Here is a 20488-nt window from a genome sequence, read left to right on the forward strand (position 1 = left end):
AAAGAAAACTGTACTTGAACAAGAGTTAAAAAACAAAACAAAACAGTTCATTAGGCCAGAAGGGAAAAAATATATATACCACACCTTTAAAAAAGTAAAACATCAAAACATCTCCTGGGGCTTATCCCACAAGAAATTTCTCACGGGGATATGTTGGACATGACCTAAGTCCTGTGCATGTTTGTTTTAAATGGCAACTGTTTATGAATAGAATATTTTGAGAAACTATTGAAATGTTTTCTATTGCTTTCCCCAAAATGAAGAGGATTCAGGACGATGTATTTTTGAATTCACGTATATTATTCTCATTGTCTTTTTCTTTTTTCTCTCACTTCAACCTGGTGGCTGTAACCTTGTCCTGCTGTCAATACCTAGGCTTTTAGTGGAACATTCTCCTCCTTGAATAATTTTTGGCTTCTGATGTACCATTCATGGATGGCCCAATAGTCATGCTTGCAGAGTTGTATTTAGAGTTATAAATAATGACAACAATAAAAACAGTAACATCACTTTTGAGCACTTACTATATAGTAGGTGGTGTTGTAAATGCTTTGCAGATATGATCTCATTGAATCCTCTTTATAATCTGGTGAGAGACAAGACTGCTATCTCCATTATGCAGATAAGAACATTAAGGCTCAGGAGGGCTACCCCACTTGCCCGATGTCCCACTGTGCAGATGGGCTAAGAACCCAGGCAGCCTGACTGCCCAGCTAGGATGTGAGAAATTCTCCCCGTGGGGTGGCTTGATATGACCTGTGTTTGTTTATCAGAGCGTCTCTCCCACCCTTACAACCCCACTTGCTTCTTGGGTTCTGGGTGCTTGCAGTTCCCAGTAAGCAGGCTCCTGGTAAGCGAGGTGTCTGGATAAAGGATTTTCTTTGACAAGAGGAGATGCTGTCTGAGAGGCACTGGACTTCTAAGGCCTGGCCCTATTCCTTTGCATTACAATGTCTGAATTTTCATCTTCAGTCTTCTTTTTATTCACTTCTTCAAAATAAGTATATATATATCTCTAGATTGTGATTTTTCCAGCTATAAATTTAATATTGTAGAGTTTTGTGCAAAGTTGAAATGAGAAAGAAATAAAAATATATTTAAAGCATCTCAGGTCTCCTCTTTTCCCACACTGAATAAGGAATTACCATATGCTCTTTGTAGAGGATCCTATAAATGGAACCTTATACAGTGTTAATTTGCCAAACAAAACCACTTATTTTTAGATGTTATTCTCAGCATTTCATATATTTTTGTCATATAAAACCCATTTTGCATGTTAATATTTGCCAGCCATAATTCTAGTATCTTTTCTGTGTTGCACTGTCTGTCCATGCAGAATTGACCAGCAGTTCAAGCACATAACAGAATCCTCCATTTAAATTTAGAAAATGGTAAACAAAACAAAGACAGGAGCCTCAAAGTCTGCGGTAGCACAGCTGATAATCTTTTTGGCTTTTAAACAAACATAAATACTCTAAAACTTGCTCTTTGCAAGTAACTTCATAATTAGGTTAATATAATAGTACTTTGTCCTTTGGTATCACATTTCAGTTGAAGACCTAGAAAGGGATTTTAACAAATTCAAAATGTGAGGTAAAATAAATGTGCCTTTTTACCTTGGTTCCTGTGAAAAAAGAGGCCTGACTCATTATGCTCATGTGACGACCATCCCATCGGGGCCAGTAGGGCTGGTCCCAGGGCTGGGTGTGGATTACCACCACAGGCCAAACTCACTTGGACTCAGCATGAGTCATCTTGTACTTTCTGGGTACAAGATGACTGGATAGAAGATGACTGAGTCAGTCCCAGTATTAGGTAGTTAAAAATAACCCATGGAACGTACCAGTGATTGGAGATTAATTTCCATACCTCAGAAAGGCTTCTCATCAATATGGCTTCCGTTTTGTCTTGGCTTAAAAAGATGCCTGCTTTGAGGATGCAGGCATGTCCCTGAAAGGGGATGCACTAGTGGAAGAAGGCATTCAGGTATTCAGTCAGAGTGAAATGATAATGCCAGGGAGGAATGGAGCTGTATGGTGAAGAAGGAAGAAGAAAATGAGGAGGGGCAGGACTGCATGGAGTCTGCCTTTAATATTGATTTGCTGTCTGGTCTTAGGTCTCTGAGCCTTGTGATGAACGAAACCACATGCAGAGATGGAGAAGCTATTTTCACAGGGGGTGTGGTCAGATGCAGGGGCATCAGGAATGCTGCTTTGGTACTGGATGGTAATGTGGGACTCAGTGGAAAGAGGGTCACCCTCTCTCCTGCTACATGAGATACACATGGGTTGTTGCCTCTGCAAGCACGGGAGATGTCATCCTTAACATGGAGCACCTTGGCACTGGTGAGAGTGACAGCAACGAGATCCACTCAAGGGACTTCTCACCATGGACACTGTTGGTGGATCAGAACAGAAAGAAATTCTGATAGATATTGTGATTAATTCTTGAACATCACAAGGCACCTCTGGGGACTTTTAGATGTTCTAGGGTGAGACTTTACAGGTGTCTAAAGTCTCACATAGCGAGGTCTAAAAGCAAGAACTTAGAGAAGCTTGGGTTCCTACTCTTATCCTGATTCTATTATCTCAGTTCAGGGACTGGTGAGGTCTAGTGAAACTCAGGCCTTGCATGCTGAAATTACAAAATCAGAAAAAAGGACCTGGTCAGGCTTGACTGGGACTTTTGTTTTACAAACAGCAAAGCAAGGCTGCTGTTGAAAAAGCAGGGACTGGATGTGTCAGATTTAGCAGAACAGAGCAGGACCAGATTTCTCTTTCTGTCCTGGTGGCAGTCTGCCCAATTCCGTGCAGGAACAGCTCAGCAGAGCAGCACATCCCACTCTGGCTTACTCTCCACACCATTACTACATGAAGACCAGTTCTCGAGGTTCTGCACTGGCGTTAGTGAGTTGGGACATTTACTCTTGAGGAAATAATTTATAACACACCAGAATATTTTACAAAAGCCAGGCCAAGTGTGATACAGCTCCCTGGGCCTCTAGGTGCTCCACTGGTCAGATTTCCCACTGACACCCAGGCAAAGGAGAGTGAAATGGAACCCCAGGCGTCTGACCAACGCTTCCCAGGAAATGTCTTTCAAGTTTCTACTTCCGTGTGAAAAATGCTTGTAAAATATTTACTCCATGATGTGTTTGTTTTATTTGTGAGTAAAATTGATGAATCCCCTGTCCCCCAGTTATTTATTCAGTGCCTTAGCAAAGCCCTCAGCCTATCCCTCCCATGTACCGGTGGTGATATATTTATATATACACACATGTAATTTATCTTTACCTATATTTTTCATGCCCATATAAAATGTATGTTCATACATGTTTTAAAATATATGTATCTAATTTATTTTTAGTCCAAACATTTCAGCAGGAGCACATGGTGGGGCTGTTGCTGAGAGCACAGGCTCTTCGTTGGTGGGGAGGGAAGATGCTCTTGGATCCCAGAGCAAACTCCTGGGGGTGGGAGAGTTGATGGGAACAGGCCTGGCTGCCCCTGGCACACTGTACTCCTGGAGTCTGGCCTGGCTACGGTCTACATGGGAAGAGACAGTCAGTCACAAGGTTCTGAAAGACCAACTAATTGCTCAATAGCTCTTCTTATGCTTAGCCTTACAGTGTGCAAGGAAGTGGGCACCCAGGGAGCAGGAACAAACAAAAGAAAACAAGCAAGATAGAAAACAATCAAACTCACTTGACTAAAAAGGGAGTCTTTCAGGTACTGATTTGCCTGACAAAAGGTCTAAACTTTCTGACCACCTGAACTTGATCTGAGTGTTTTTGATGATGGAGGAGATGCTATAGGAAGGTTGTGAGGTGCTTGGTGAGATAGTACATCAAAAATGAGAATCTATGTTTACAGTATTTTAGTTATTGCTCCAAGGAACATTGAAATAGAAACAATAGAAGGAGAATCCACACCCATGGGATGCCAAAGCATTACTGTGTTCATTTTTCTGCTTCCTTTTCATTTGTATATGATATCCACTCTCTTTACTAGGAGTATAGTAACCATTTGGAATTCAGCTTTCTCACCTAGCTGTGCACATCACTGTGTGTGTCTTTGTTGCTAATCTAGAGTTTTTAAATGCCAGAGATGGAACCACGTCTCCTGAGGAGGAAGGACAAGTGAGACAAGCCGAGAAAGAGACAAGAGACAGGGGAGAGTGGGGAAGAGGGGAAAGACTGGGCTGTAGGTTATCTTCAGAAGCTCCCTACACTTTATATTTTACTTTATTTTTAAGTTTTTTAAAAAGATTTTATTTATTTATGTATCTTTAGAGGAGAAGGAGAGAGGGAGAGAAACATCAATGTATGGTTGCCTTTCGTGTGTCCCCTGCTGGGAGTTGGCCTGCAAGGAACCGGCCTGCATCCCAGGCATGTGCCCTGACTGGGAATCGAACCGCGATCCACTGGTTCGCAGGCCTGTGCTCAATCCACGGAGCTACACCAGGCAGGGCTATTTTTAAATTTTTTGTTATCTATTCTATTACAGCTGTCCCATTTCCCCCCCTTTGTCCCCTCCGTCCAGTCCTCCCCTCTCTGTCACAGTCAATCCCCTCTTGGTTGTCCATGTCCATGACTCATTCATATATTTTCTTTAACTGTTCCCTTCCCCTTCTTTCCACCATCCCTTCTCTCCCCACCCTACCTACAGATATCAGCCTGCCAATGTTTCCATGTCTTTGATTCTATTTGTCTCATTAGTTTATTTTAAAGTTAATAATGATAGTAGTGGTGCACTTCACGTGGCAGCTCATAGTTTAACAGGCACTTGCATGTCTGTCTGAGCCTCACGGGCCCTGGAGGACCTTAAGGCAGCCTTTGGGGTTTTTTTTTTCATTTTTTGGGGGGGTTTGCTGATAAATGAAAGGAAGCTTGTACTGTCCAATATAAATTAATGATGTCAGCCCTTAATGAGATTAAAAAAATTTAAACCTATAAGATTTATCTGCTTTAGTGACTAAATTAGCTAGAACTAATATAGTCAAGAATAATAATAAGACTGGATTTAAGAGATCTGGATAGTGACATGCAAAAATATGAAACTCAACCACCAACTTACACCATACACAAAAATAAACTCAAGATGGATAAAAGAGTTAAATATAAATTGCAACACAATAACAGTCCTAGAGGAGAACATAGACAGGAAGATTTCAGATATTCTACACAGCAATATTTTCACTGATATGTCCCCTAGAGCAAGGGACATAAAGGAAAGAATAAACAGATAGAACTTTATCAAATTAAAAAGCTTCTGCATGACTAAAGAAAACATAAACAAAATGAAAGCAGAACCAACTGTATGGGAAAATATATTTGCCAATGATACCTTGGACAAGAGTTTGACCTCCAAAATATATAAAGAACTCACACAACTCCACAACAGGAAGATAAACAATCCAACTAAAAAATGAGCAAAGGACCTGAACAAACACTTCTCCAAGGAGGACATACAGAGGGCCCAGAGACATGTGAAAAGATGCTCAGCATCACTAGCCATCAGAGAGATGCAAATTAAAACCACAGTGAGATAATACCTCACATCCATTAGAATGGCCATTATAAGCAAATCAGTGAACAACAAATGCTGGTGAGGATGTGGAGAAAAGGGAACCCTAGTGCATTGTTGGTGGGAATGCAGACTGGTTCGGCCACTGTGGAAAACATTGTGGAATTTCCTCAAAAGGCTAAAAATGGAACTGCCTTTTGACCAGGCAATTCCACTGCTGGGATTATATCCTACGAATCCTGACACTCCAATTCAAAAGACCCTATGCACCCCAATGTTCATAGCAGCACAATTTATAATAGCCAAGTGCTGGAAACAGCCTAAGTGCCCATAAGTAAATGAGTGGATCAAAAAACTATTATACATTTACACAATGGAATACTATGTGGCATAAGGAAAGAAGGAGCTCCTACCCTTTGCAACAACATGGATGGAACTGGAGATCATTGTGCTAAGTGAAGTAAGCTAGGTGATGAAAGGCAAATACCATATGATCTCACCTATAAGTGGAACCTAATCAATAAAACAAACAAGTGAGCAAAATAGAACCAGAGACACAGAAATAAAGAACAAACTGACAGTGTCCAGGGGCAGGAGGAGGATAATGGAGGAAAGAAGGGGAAGGGTCTTCCAGGAACATGTATAAAGGACCCATAGACAATGACAATAGAGGGGGGTAGGGTGGGGGCGAATAATAGGGGGAAATGGGAACAAGTGTACCTGAACAATAATAAAAAAGTCTGAATTTATTGATCTTTAGATATGTGAGTTGACTTCAAAGATAATCTGAGTGGTGAACTTGTGTTGTCAGTTCCTACTTTACCATTTTTTAATTTCTTTCCAATGGATTTCCATCTAAATGTCAACAAAAAGGAGGAAAGAATGCTATTTCTGAATATTTAAAGCACAACCATATGCCGGGTTCTATTAGTCACAAAATCAGTCCTGTTCTCATTCAACCTGGATTAGCTTGAAAAGGAGAAATTTACCTTGTTTTTCTCTCTGCAAGTTAGTTTAAAAGGGAGAAAAAAATATCCTCGTAGCTGGATCCAAAGACAGGAAAAATAAAGGAGATGAATCTTTAGTGTCATCTCCCTGCAGCACAAACACACACCCAGCACAGATCACACACACATACCCTGCCCATATCATTGTTAGGCACAGGTGGACCAGCCAGATGTGGGTTCTACCATCTCAGTTCTACCACTCACTTTTTATTAACACTTACTGATTGAGAGACTGGAGGCCTCTGGGCCCGTTTTCTCTTTGAGACAACTGGGAATAAATCATCAGGCCATTGTGTGGATTATGTAAAGTGATGTGCTAGAAGTGTCTACAGTGGCCTCAACCCTTCCTCTGCAAACCCACACTTTTGAGAACTTTAAAATAGCGACAGCAAGAGCAGCTGTCTGGCCCTTTGCAGACTGAGTCTCACGTAGCAGGTGTGCTGCAGTGTCAGTATTTTGACAATGCTCTCCAGGTAGTTCTGATGCTTGGCCCGGGCTGAGAGTCCCCTGCTGTGGGACAGTTCTTCAGTGTCCAATTTTATCCTTTCCCCACCCTCCCTGCAGGGTTCCTCTGACAAGTATAAAACAAACTCATTCATGTAAAAACATTAGGTACCTTAATGTGTAATTTTTTCCAAGAAGGAAAGGAAGGAGCTCCATTTTTTCTGAACTTACAGTGTATAGGTAGCTTAGACAAGGGTCCCAACCAGCAGACTCAGGCTGACATCAGCAGAGCTCTCTTAAGAACAGCCTACTTTTCTCCCAGAACTAAGCACAGTGCTACTGCCCATGAAATCAAATGAGTCTTATTCTCTTCTTTATTTTCAGGGAGAGAGGTTTCAAAGTTTCCTATAGTAACCTGCTGCAGAGTTTAAGACTTCTTATTGCCCCAGATGCCTCTTTTATAACAATCTTTAACCCCCCTGGAGTATTTGGCCCAAGGACAGCTCTTAGGTAAAAACTTGAGAAGTTGATATATATCAGCCCTCTTTTTTCTAGCCCTAGTGATGCACAAAGTGAGGTCCCTGCATCGTCGTCGTCATCATCATCATTATCACAGGGGAATTTGTTAGAAATGCAGAGTTTTGGGCGTTACCCCCAAATCTCTGGAATTGGTACCAACAATCTATGCTTTTACTTCTTTCCAGATGATTCTAATGCAAGCTCATGTTTGGGAATCCCTATTGTAATCTGGACAAAAGGATTACAGGAATAAAAATGGTAGCATTTCCATGGTACTCTCAGGCTTCTCTGATGTTCAGGCAGATCTAAGTCTGGAGTTCACTGTGCTCACTAAGAAAATGAGCACAGTTATGGAAGCAGAATGATCAAAGAAATAAGTAGAATGAGGCTTATTAATGGCAGGAATATTAACATTTTAGACTAGATGTTTGTTTTGGGGTGGCTCTCCTGGGCATTGTAAGATGTTTTTCACTACTTCTGGCCTCTCTACTACCTAGATGCCAGTAGTAGACCTCCCCCATTTTGTGACAATCAAAAATATCTCCAGATATTGGTAAATTTTCTCTGTGGAACCAAACTGACCTTAGTAGGGGAGAAATTGTCACCAGAAAGGGACCAGGACAAAGGCAGGTCTGACCCAGCATGGTCTGGAGCGTGTGGGTTCTTGACTTCTGATGTGAAAGATTTCACAGCCCAAGTCCAGTTGATTTTGAGAATATGTTTGTTAAAGCTGTAGACAGTGAAACAAAGGAAGGGCTTAAGATAGAAAAGGCAAGATCGCAGCAACAAGAGTGAGCCTAGGTGGAGCTGCCTCAGCCCTTTGGAATCATAAAGAAAAGAATCAAACGTGGGTGAGGCTGCCTTGCCCTTTAGAAAGAAAGTCACAGAGGCAGAAGAAATGAGCCAGGTGGACTCAGGAAACAAGTTACAGAGGCAAAAGGAGGGCACTTGGAGACTGGTTCAGGGGGTTGGCCTGGGATGAGCTGCCACTGCCCACTACTCCCCTGGTTGCAAATCTCATGGGGACTTTTAGAGCGTAGGAGAATGAAAACGAAGATACATGCCTGAGGACAGAAGGGTGGGAGAAGGCGTGGGCATGCCCAAGGGAGAGCACACACTGGGTTCTTTGTCTTGGGCGTTTTTACCTGTTTTCTAAAGGCAGAAATTTTAGGGAACTTCTCAGGGGAGGATCTCAATAGAATATTCATTAGCTTTCCAGGTCGGTCCTTTAATATGCTGATTCATCAAAACGAGTGGATAGGGTCAGGGCCATTCTCTGGTAAGTTTCACCTTCAGAGAATGTCACTGAAGAGGGACCAGGACTGAGGTGGGTCTGCTCCAGCACAGTCTGCAATGTGTAAAGCATTTGCTCCTAAGTATCCTTAGTTAGGGAAGATAAGACCTTTCAATTTATTATTTGGCTGTAAATTGCTCAGTCATTTAGCAATCGGTCTCATTTTTCCTTATTCCACTTGTCAGGGAATTTTTCTGGATTCTTACTATCCTGCTTCATAATGGTCTATTGCTTTTCAAACCAAGTGCTATGGACTGAATTTTTGTCCCAGCAGAACTTGTATGTTGAAGCTCTAATCCCCAAGGTGACTGTGTTTGAAGATAGTTCTTTTAGGATGTAATTAAGAGTAAATGAAGTCATCAGGGAGGGGCTGAATCCATCAGGATTGGTGGCTTTATAAATGGAGGGAGAGAGAGATATGCTCTCTCACTTTTTCCTTACACAGGCACCAAGGCAAGGCCATGTGAGGACACATGAGAAGGTGGCCCTATACACTTCAGGAACCGCACCAGAAACCACACCTTCATGCACTTTGATCTTAGACTTCCCAGTCTCCAAACTATAAGAAACTTTCAGTTGTCAACCCCCCCCCCCCCCCCCCGCCCCGGCTGTGGTATTTTGTATGGTAGCCCAAGCAGATTAAGACACTGGATGAGTATTGGAATCACCTGAGGAGCTAATAAGACCACAAAGTTCTAGTGCTCGCTTTGGCAGCACATATACTATAATTGGAATGATAAAACTATGGTACATTTACACAGTGGAATTCTATGCAGCAGAAAGAAAGAAGGAGCTCCTACCCTTTGCAACAACATGAATGGAACTGGAAAGCATTATGCTGAGTGAAATAAGTTAGGCGGTGAAACACAAATACCATATGGTCTCACTTTTAACAGGAACCTAACCAACAAAACAAACAAGCAAAATATAACCAAAGACACTGAAATAGAGAACAGGCTGACAGTGTCCAGAGGGGAGGGAATTTTCAGGGGAAAGGGGGAACAAGTATATAGGACACATGGACAAAAACTAAGGGGGTAGAAATGGGAGGAAGGTAGGGAGCACTGGGAGGGTGGGCTGGGATGGGGGTAAAAGAAAACTGTACTTGAACAACAATTAAAATAAATAAATTTTAAAAAGACTACAGAGTTCTAGATATGCTGAAATAAAATAGGGCCAGGGCTTTTGCATTTTCATCTAGTTCCCTGGATGATTCTGATACCAACTGATGCTTGAGAACCATTGGCGTAGAACAAGTCATGGAAGAATGGGATCAATCCAAAAGGGAGAGTTGAGGGAATGGGTGAGAAAAGGTCCTGGAGGGCCAAGCACATTGGGGAGAATCCAGGGAGGGTAGGAGTAAAGCGTCTGAATATTTTGCTTTGTTTGCAACAAACACGTGTGCCCCTTTGAAAGAATTTACTAAAGGTTTAAATTCTGTTTTGCTGTTTTGTGTCAGTGTTGGATTTGTGTGCCTTTTTAATAGGATAACACACAGGAGATAAGGTGTGTTATGAACTGAATATTTGTGTACCCCCTTCCCCATCCCCCAGTTCATATGTTGAAGCCCTAGCCATCAGAGTGGCTGTATTTGGAGATGGGATTTTTAAGGAAGTGATTAAACCTAAATGAGTTCATAAGGGGGGGGGGGCCCTGATCCAACAAATTCACCGTTCTTATCAGAAGAAACATCTTTCTATTTCTCAGAAGAGAATTTATTTTCCTCCTCCTCTCCTGTGCATTTAAACCAAGGAAAGGACATATAGAAAGGCAGCCAACTTCAAGTCAGGAAGAATTCTTACCCAAAACCAAGTTCACTGGCACTTTGACCTAGCCTCCAGAACTTTGAGAAGATAAATGTTTGTTATTTAAGCCACCTAGCCTATAGTATTTTGTTATGGCAGCTCGATTAGACTAATACAAGATATATCAGTTATTTGGGGGTTACACTGAATTATATCAATTTGGTCTTTTTAATCTGTTTTGTTTAGGTTTTTATCTGGCTCTCCAATGTCAGTGTATATTACTCACTGATTTTTACCTCGTTGCACGAAGTCTAGAAGATCATTTTAGATCCCTTTATTCCATCCACATTACATGCTGCTTCCTCCCTCTACCTGCTCTCCCCACCCCATACATGTAGAGAGTCTAGTCAAAGGTAGAGGTAAATTTATGTTTCATTTGTCTAATTACAAACTCTTGGTCCTCCAACATTTTCTGTTGGCTTAGGCTGAGTACCACTTGCATAATTTCCTGTGACTCTTCAGACAGGGTACTTTTCCAATGCCCAGTGACTGGTACATGTAAGAACTTTTCTGTTGTCCTAAATTCTTTTTGCTCTCTTGCCCTCTGTCCTTTATTGTCAGTCATCTCACATGCAGCCTTCATCAATGAGCTTGTAGGGTTGGCTCTGGACCTTTAGGGGCACTTAACAGAGATAGCATAGAAAGAAACATCATGACCACAGGGAGAGATATCATGTATAGGAACAGTCACTTTCTCTTTTTTCTGTAATTATAGGGAATAAAGTTTTATTTCAGAATTTCAGCTGAAGCAATATTTTTGTGATTCGTGGCCTCAGTGCCATAAATGGGTAAAAATGGACTTTTCCAGCAGAGAACTATCTTATCATGAAGGTGAGAGAAGATTAAAAGAAAAGGCAACTCTATCGTCATGCCACTCAAGTGTTTGTTGCCAGCACCATCAAAGATTCCTGCTGCCGATTCTACTTAAGCGTTCTCCACTGCTTGGCTCCCTCTCCTCCCTGAACAGACCATCTCTTCTGCCACAGCTGCCTTTGACAGGGCTTGATTCCTGCCATTTGATGGCAAAGGAGGGGAAGCACCTGTAGCTCCCCAGAGGTACTGAGAGTGCTTCCTCGTGGACTCCCAGCTTTTCTCTCATGGAAGTCAGGAGAAACACACCCTGGAAATGGCACACATGTGCTTTAGGGCACCAAGCCAGTTTGGAGGTGAGGGTTGTGTGACTTGAAGTATCATCATGGCCTGGATAACAGCAGCCACTGAAGGAAACTGGCCCCAGGGACGGTGAGGTGAGTGACGATGCCAAGGAGCACAGGATGGATATCTAGTTTGTCCCTAGAGGCTGTACTACTCCTGATAAAGGAGTTTTCAGGACTTTGTCTTCTCAGATGAAAGTTAACTCTTTTGTAAACACTCAGTTTTTTTAGTATCATCAAGATCCTAGCAACCCCGTATGGTAAACATCATCCCAAGTCTACTAACGAAACAGATTAAATCAGGTTTTATTACTTGCTCAAGTATCCAGAACTAGTAAATGCACCTAGCCAATTGAAAGCCAATTCTGTCAGACCCTAAAATCCATATGCAGGGATAAGGGAGTCAGTCAGGGTCCCTCACCAGGCCTGATAACCAATATTCCCATAGCCTTGAGAATGGGCCCAACAAGCAGTACTCTCATAGCCTCGAGAATGGGCCCGCATGTTTAGAATCATGCTTTGTTATATAATATCTTGGCGCCTTGCTGGCTTTGTGTGCATTTAGTATATACGGAAGTTGGGACTTCCCATGGTGCCACACACAGCTTGTGGTGTGTGTGGATTACCCATCTGTGAGTAAAGGCATGTCACGCATTCCCATGACTACACACATTTTCTGTCTGCCCGAAACCCATGTGAATCTGTCTGGCCTTGAATGGTCGCAACACACTGTAAATATTTCCTAAAATAAAAATAGAACATGTATTTTTGATACAAATCTAAAATATTAATGTTATTGCCCCCTGCTACCTTTTTTCCAGACCACGTTGGCCTTGGAATGGATACTATAGTTAAAACTACAATACAAACACTATTATTCTAAACCTTGAACAAGGCTCTGTTCAGAGTCCCCCTCCCCCTCATTCCTCCCTAAGTATTTTCAGGCATCCTTAGAAAGGATTGCAAACATAGTGTTCTTAATTCCCGTTAGAATCCACCGTTTTTCCGTTCTCATCTTCTTTCCAGGTCTTTGACTGAAACATGGCCATTGCGCGGGTGCTGCCAGTCCAGCACTGTCCACCAATACCTACCTAATGTGACATCTTCTTAAACTCAAACAGGGCTAATTCCCCTGATTTCCGGGCTCTTGGATTTTCTCAGGACTCCAGAGAGCTTGAAGAGATGACCCAGTGAAGGTGCCTGTGCCCACCTACCGAGCTTACATGCTAGGGGGCAAACTAGAGAGCGCTCCATGCTTCTAATATTTGAGGTTTAAGCAAACACCTCTTAGATGTCTTTGTTCCCTTCCCTCATTTTTCTAGCCATCTCTACCTTTGACTCAGACACGAGACCATGGATTCAGGGCCATAGGTCAAGAGTATACGGTGCCTTTGAGCACTATAAAAAGATAACCTGTGGGTTATCATATTACCCTAATAATATGACTTCAGAGGAATGAGACACTTTGCTAATATATACCAGAAGATTGCTGTAATACTCACACAAACTTGTAGTTTCTATACTGGTACCAGCATCCTATGTTTAGTTTACATGAATGCAAAATAGATCTTGTGCATTAAAATCAAAACACCATCATAGGGTCTGTGAAACAGAGTGATAGCAGCCTCAAACCTGTGTTCAGAGCCTCGCTTTGTTACTCACAAGCCGAGCAGCACTGGGTAAGTCATTTAATGCCTTGCATCCTCAATTTGCTCGTCAGCAAAATAGCAGTAATAGTATCTGACATGCCTTGTGGAATTTTATGTGGATCAAATGAGATAGAAGTTAGTTAAGAATGTTGGACATGTGTAAGGAGTATCAAATGACAGCTAAAGCAACCATGGATGTTGGGCACAGTGTGTGAAAATGGATGAAAATGATCCTTACAACCGGAAGCTTCTGATCTACTCAGCCTTTGCCATATGCAGGAGGGGGAGCTCTTTGTATCCTCCGTCCCACATTTTCACTTCTAATTTGAGAAGTGTCAGAGTTTGAATACGTGAAGACTGGGGGTGACCAGCCATCTGACACATGAGAGGTTAAACTGCAGTTTGCTTTCTTCTTGGCCAAAACTTAGGGTGTTCAAGTCAAACTTCTCAGAATATAGATTAACATCAAGCTCTCCCTTTTCAAGTAATGACTGACACATTCACCCATAGTTTCCTAACTCTGTGTGTCTTTGTTTTTTAGATTCACTTTCCTCCCTTTAAAATGCTCTTTGGAATACATATATATTTTGAATAAAAATGAAGTGACAATTCTGTTTTAAAAAAGCATTTTGAGATGATTCCTTGAGATAATTGAAGGTGCCCCAGGGGGACACAACCCCAGGCTTGGAAATGACTGTGGCAAAGCAATGTCACTGACAAGCGGCTAACGCCAGGTCATGCTTCAAATGAAGAGAGACAAAGGGAGAATCACGAGGAACAGAGCCTCAGAGGCTGGTTTTCAATCGGTCCAGATCAGCTGGACTGCTAGCTTCCACAGGCCGGGGCTGCTGACTCGACAGACATCTAGAGAAACAAACAAAACAGTGCCACACAACCAGGACACTGCCCTTTAGGGAGAGTTTTTCATTGGTGTGAGTCTGGGGTATTGAAGCAGATGTCACTCTGTACATAGGTCTGAAGCCTCTGGTAGGAAAGGCACTTCGTACATAGGACTGCAGCTTAATGTGCTATTGTTCAAATAGGATGTTTTGTTTGTTTGTTTAGTAGCTGCTAAAAGTAGTTCTAATACTCAGACACATCGCTTCCACTTTCAGTACCCACACCAGACAGTCTGGGACTCAAATCCTGACTGAGACTCCTGAGTGATTTTACACAAATCCTGAAATTGCTATTAATTACATTTCCTTATACGTACAAACGTATAAGGGTTCATACAAACCACTTTGCAGTTGTGAATTTTAAATGAGATAACCTATGCAAAATGTCTTGTATAATGCTTAGCTAAGAATAGCCCTTTGAAGACAAGGAATAAATATTAGGGGAAGAATAAGAATCTAAGAGACTAAACATGTGAGATCTATGTCTATTTCAGCCTCTCATTAGTTTTGTGAGTTTAAGCAAGTCATTTAGCTGCTCTATCCTTCAATTTACCCATCTATCAAATTGTCAACTGGTATTTGATAGTTTACCTATAGTGGTTGAGGATGAAATTGCTTTGCAAATATTATGAGCTTAACATATATTTGTCAAAGGGTCAAATAGGAACAGAGAATATTTTGAAGAATTAAAATATTTTGAAGACTATAGAAATACATACTCATGTACATTTAGAAAAATAATTAATATGCCTGCATTCTCAAAAAATTCAAAATTCTGAGGCAGTCAAGAAAACACCTAATTTGTTTCTTCATTTGGAAAATGGTAAGTTTGTTCTAATTATGGCAGCATATTAAAAATGATAGATTATTTGGACAAAACCACACAAAAACTTTACAGTTTCTGGACAGTCCCTGGTGCATGCCACTAAGGACACTAAGATGAATGCTAGGGAGAATTTTTTTAAAAATCTTTCCTTCTTCCCCTTCCTCCACTCTGAAACAATCATCAATTACCCTTATCCACTGGCACCATCTCATCTAAGTTCATTTTCAAGATGAAGTTTCCTCGTTGGATGGTAGCTGTCCAATCCTCCTTCTGTCCATCACGGGCTGCCTCCGAGCTGTCCCCGGATTGACAGTTTGAGAGCGAATCAATAATAATTATCTAGCTGCAGCCATGGCAAGCTGTGTAATTCTGCCACGGGATAGCATTGTGCAAACAGAGCTGCGTGTCCAGCTGCAGGTTTAAATATGCAGACTGGGGCTGTCCATTTAGGTGTGCTGATCATGTGATTACCGGGAGGTAGTGCTTCTTCCTGCTGCATTAAAACCCTTTCAAATGATACACTCACCTTCTGGGACTCTGCTGCTGGCCAGCATTGCACTATGTAAAACACTGCCTTCAGGGCCTAGAACATAAATCAGTGATTTAAAGGCACAGCCGTAGGAGAGAAGACACAGTTTGCTTCCCTTGCTTATGTAGACTTTGGAAATAACCACTAATGGTGAATATAAGAATGGGATCTCAGCTGTGTTTGAGTCCGTATTTATTTCTTCTCATCCTAGCCAAAGAAGATAATTGCTTTCTGAAATTATTTGTATCTCATTTTAAAAATCAGAATTAATTCAGTATTAAAGTTTCATTGATATGGGAGGAATAAGTTTGTCATTTTTCATTTGAACAAGCAAATGTGGCTTTATTGAGTTGAATATAACTTTTTTTAAAGCAACTTTATCATACGTACGTAGAAGATGGTCCTGGTTGCTGGTATGGTTACTCTTATGAATAAGCAACAACATTTTCTTCATCAAAATTGGGTCATTTAAATACTGAAGGTGGTGAGATTTCACGGGTGTTACTTTCTGGGATTTTCTTTCTGTCAAGAAATTAGAAGAGGAGAAGTTCTGGAGGGGCATAATCAATTTTCTAACAGAATTCGATGAAAGCTAGGCACGCATCCAAAATGGGGCAATCATAAAATCCAAATCAAAAATGGGATTTTACATTCAGAATACATAGGTTCAGAAAACAATCAATATGTAATTAGCAAATGATGGGAAACAAATAAAAATGATGTATCCCATAGTTATATGCTCTATGCTGTTTTAATTCTTTTAAAAATATACTCCTATGCAAACCAATACATGTTTATAATTTTTGAAGTAAAACAAAATCTTAGCATTTGTTTTATACCCTTCTATGTAATGGAATCCTTTCATTTTTCTGTATGTTTTTCAAATGTAAAAACCATAAAAATAAATACACATAGAAGAAAAGTGTAATGGGGTTTATTTAGTAAGTAGTAAGTTTCCATCATTGGATGTAATGAAACTGAAGTAGAGTTGCTACTCAGCAAAGATTTTATGTAGGTTATTTGAAAAGGGACTGTGAAATTACCAGGAAATGTAAAATTTCTTCTGACTCCAAGGTTGTAGGATTATTCTCCAGGTACACAGGTGGAAGAGAAATAGTGGGAAGCATGCATTATTGGAGGGAAAATTGCCGCAAAGTCTTAGTTGTACTGGGCTTTGCCTACAATTACCGAGTTAGGCAACATTAACAGTTCTTTAACTCATTATTGTTCTAGTTCTTCTGGCTTCTTAGTTTTTTTTAAATATATTTTATTGATTATACCATTACAGTTGTTCTATTCCCCCCTTCATTCCCCTCCACCCTGCACACCCTCCACCATTCCCCCCTTTAGTTTATGACCACGTGTCTCAAGTTCTTTAGATTCTATATTTCCCCTACTATTCTTTCCCTCCCCCCATCTGTTTTCTACCTACTGTCTATGCTATTCTCTGTACCTTCTCCCCCCTTCTCCTCCTCCCACTCCCCTGTTGCTAACCCTCCATGTGTTCTTCATTTCTATGGTTCCACTCCTGATCTAGCTGTCCTCTTGGTTTGCTTTTGTTTTAGGTGTGGTTGTTAATAACTGTGAGTTTGCTGTCCTTTCACTGTTCATATTTTTCATCTTCTTTTTCTTATATAAGTCCCTTTAGCATTTCATATAATAAGGGCTTGGTGATGATGAACTCCTTGAACTTGACCTGATCTGAGAAGCACTTTATCTGTCCTTCCATTCTAAATGAAAGCTTTGCTGGATAGAGCAATCTTGGCTGTAGGTCTTTGGATTTCATGACTTGGAATACTTCTTTCCAGCCCCTTCTTGCCTGTAAGGTCTCTTTTAAGAAATCCGATGACAGTCTGATGGGAACTCCTTTGTAGGTGACTGTCCCCTTATCTCCTGCTGCTTCTAGGATTCTCTCTTTCATTTTAATCTTGGCTAATGTAATTATGATGTGCCTTCTTAGTTTTATTGTTTTGTTTTATTGTTTTATTTATTTTGCTGGCTCCCTAGTTTTTTAGTAGTAAAAGAGTTTCTTGAAAAAAAGAAGATATAAAGTTGATCACAGGCAGTTTAGCTGTGACTTAAAATTGATAACAGGGTCAAAGATGAGTAGGAAAGGGAGCCTCAGATAGAGGAGAAAAATTTCCCCCCTACCTCTCCCTTCTTTCCTTCCTACCATTCAATTAGCTAACCAATCAAACAGATAGTTAACTAAACCATCTACCTTATTAACTATCCTTTACTTGTAGGGCACATATATGAACCAGATCAGAATCTTGTCCTCTGAGAAATGCAGACTAATAAGGGAGATTAGATATGGGGATACTAATTATGGCCCTATAACACAGAGGGAAACTACTAATCGCCAAACAAAAATGCAGAGAAAGTGGCAAAGGGTTTCAGAGCCTGGACAGATTTCTAGCTAGGAGGTTATGTTTGTAGTTAAACCATCCTGTGATCAAAGCATCTACCTGCTGTTTTGCAATAAATTAATTAACTGTTGAGAAGCCAGGGAGCCAGTTAAAAGATTTAGGAAAAATAAAGAGTGATAAGTTAAATAAAATTCAAAAAAGCATAAATATTGGACATAGTGGGGACAATTTTAAATGATATGATAAAAGTCTGTAGAAATAGAAATCACATGATAAGATCTAGGCTTTGAAAGTCAAAGAAAATAATCTACTTCTTTATAGAAAAATATTCTTTGAGGTTTGTAGGCTCTCTGCTTTTGAGTTGAAAGACAAAATTATTGTTCCATTTTAACTTGTAAAACTAAGACTCTTAATCCTCACCTCCTCCATGAAGACTTCCATATTTCTTATCCTTACAGTTCAGGCTTCCTCTGAATTCTTGTAGTCTCTATCGTTTGCACCATTCACTTGATCATTAGCACTTTCTACCTTCTATGGCACAGAGGGTCCTTTTAGGAAAGTGAGATACACCACTTTACATCTTCTGGAGAAGCAAGAAAACAGACATGCCCCCCAGAACCATACTCATCGGGAAGATTAACATATTCCCTGAATTCAACTGCTAATAAAATTCCAAAGAAAATTGAGAAAGGCTTTAACTGAGGTAGGCTGCTTTGTGGGATCCGTAGTGTTTTGGCCAATTATCAGAAAATTTCAAGCAAAATAATTGCACCATTGTGAGAAAGTACCAAAGTCTGCTGTCACTACAAGAGGTATAATAGTCAGATTTAATTTGCCTGTGGCTCTTTCTGCTGGCTTCCCCTCACCCCACCCTCACTTCTCCTAGGTGAGGAGAGGGAAGGGGCAAGGGGCCTGCAGGTGGGAGGTGGGGGACAGCACTGCTGGAGTTGGATTGCACTGAATGCTGTGCAACAGGCAGCCGGGGAGCCTATTCAATTCATTGTGAAGAGAAGAAAGGAAAACAGAAAACAGTTAATTGGAAAAGTTGGGACAGGGACTCCCTAGGAGGAAGGAGGAGCAGGTGTAGCCTGTAGAAACTGTTGGGGCAGGCAGCTGCCCCAGGAAGTGGAGGTGGCCTGGGGGTGGTCAGAGTACTAGACATAAAAGCGGAACCCACAGTGGTAGGGCACACAAAAAGTGACCCGGTACCAAGGCTGGCCTCATGGGCGTGTGGCCCATGCAATCACATGAGGTCTGCCACTTAGAAGGACCCCTTGCTTGGTTTGATGAGCTGCTATCTTAAAATTCTTAGTAATTTCTGAACAAGAGACCCCACGGTTTTATTTTGCCCTGGACCCTGATAATTATGTTGCCAGTCTTTCCTGATATGGTCTGTGTTTGGAGTGCACTCAAATGTCTCAGGTGAATGGTGACAGGGTGTTCATAAAGTTTAGGAGGGAAAACTGGCTATCTAAACCATCAACATTTAAAACCCATGTCCTCTGGGTTTGGCCTCCCCCACAGAATTGAATACTTTTAAAAGTAGGGCCCTCTTTTTCATGGCACCTTGGAGGCAGTTGGCTGCTTAAGGGTGAAGCTGAACATTTTTCTCCCAGTCACTGGCTGCCAGAGAATTATTGAAGTGGATGATGAACACAAACTTCATACCTTTTGTGAGAAGCATATGGCCACAGAAGTTGCTGCTGACAGTCTGGGTGAAGCATACATGAGCTATGTGGCTCCAATCAGCGGTAGGGATGATGAACTGAGTTTCTTCGTGAAGCAGAGTATCTTGACCCATAGCCACATCTGCCTGCTGCTGAGTAAGGGGCATTCCTGGTATAGACCAAGGAGGACTGGGGGGGAAAAGTGCAAATCTGTTTGGGGTTGCATTGTGGATGCCAAGCTCAGTGTTCTCAACTTGGTCATGATAAAAAAAAGGAGCAGCGAGAAAGATGTTCCTGGTCTCTCTGATACTACTGTGCCTCATCACCTGGGACCCCAAAGAGCTAGCTGACTCAGTCAACTTCAGTCTCTCTGAAGATGACGTCCACCAATATGTTGTGAGAAAGCCCCTAAACAAAGAAGGCAAGAAACCTAGGAACAAAGTACCCAAAATTCAGCGTCTTGTCACTCCATGTGCCCTACAACACAAATGTCGCAAATTGCTCTGAAGAAACAGCGTAGTAAGAAAAATAAGGAAAAGGCTGCAGAATATGCTGAACTTTTGGCTGAGAGAAGCACGGAGGCCAAAGAAAAAAAACAGGAGCGGACTGCCAAGGGCCACAGGCAGTCCTCTCTTAGAGCTTCTACGTCTAAGTCTGAGACCAGTCAAAAATGAGATTTTCTAAGAGTAGCAAATGAGAATAATCAAAAAAATAAAAAGAGCATGGCTTGCTCCTATATAATTTTTATAATTTCTAAGTATACATTCTGATCCTGATTTATGGTACAATGAATATATCAGT

At 41.2% G+C, this 20488-nt stretch overlaps 1 pseudogene; it reads left to right on the plus strand.

Annotated features, from left to right (window-relative positions):
* Positions 1 to 1944: 1944 nt before the first annotated feature.
* LOC118992479 (40S ribosomal protein S6-like) lies at positions 1945 to 20361 on the plus strand (annotated as a pseudogene).
* The last annotated feature ends 127 nt before the right edge of the window (positions 20362 to 20488 follow it).

This window comes from Sturnira hondurensis, unplaced genomic scaffold (genome assembly GCF_014824575.4).
Source record: "Sturnira hondurensis isolate 20B ecotype Veracruz unplaced genomic scaffold, ASM1482457v3 Scaffold0008196, whole genome shotgun sequence".
In the NCBI taxonomy this organism is placed as follows: Eukaryota; Metazoa; Chordata; class Mammalia; order Chiroptera; family Phyllostomidae; genus Sturnira; species Sturnira hondurensis.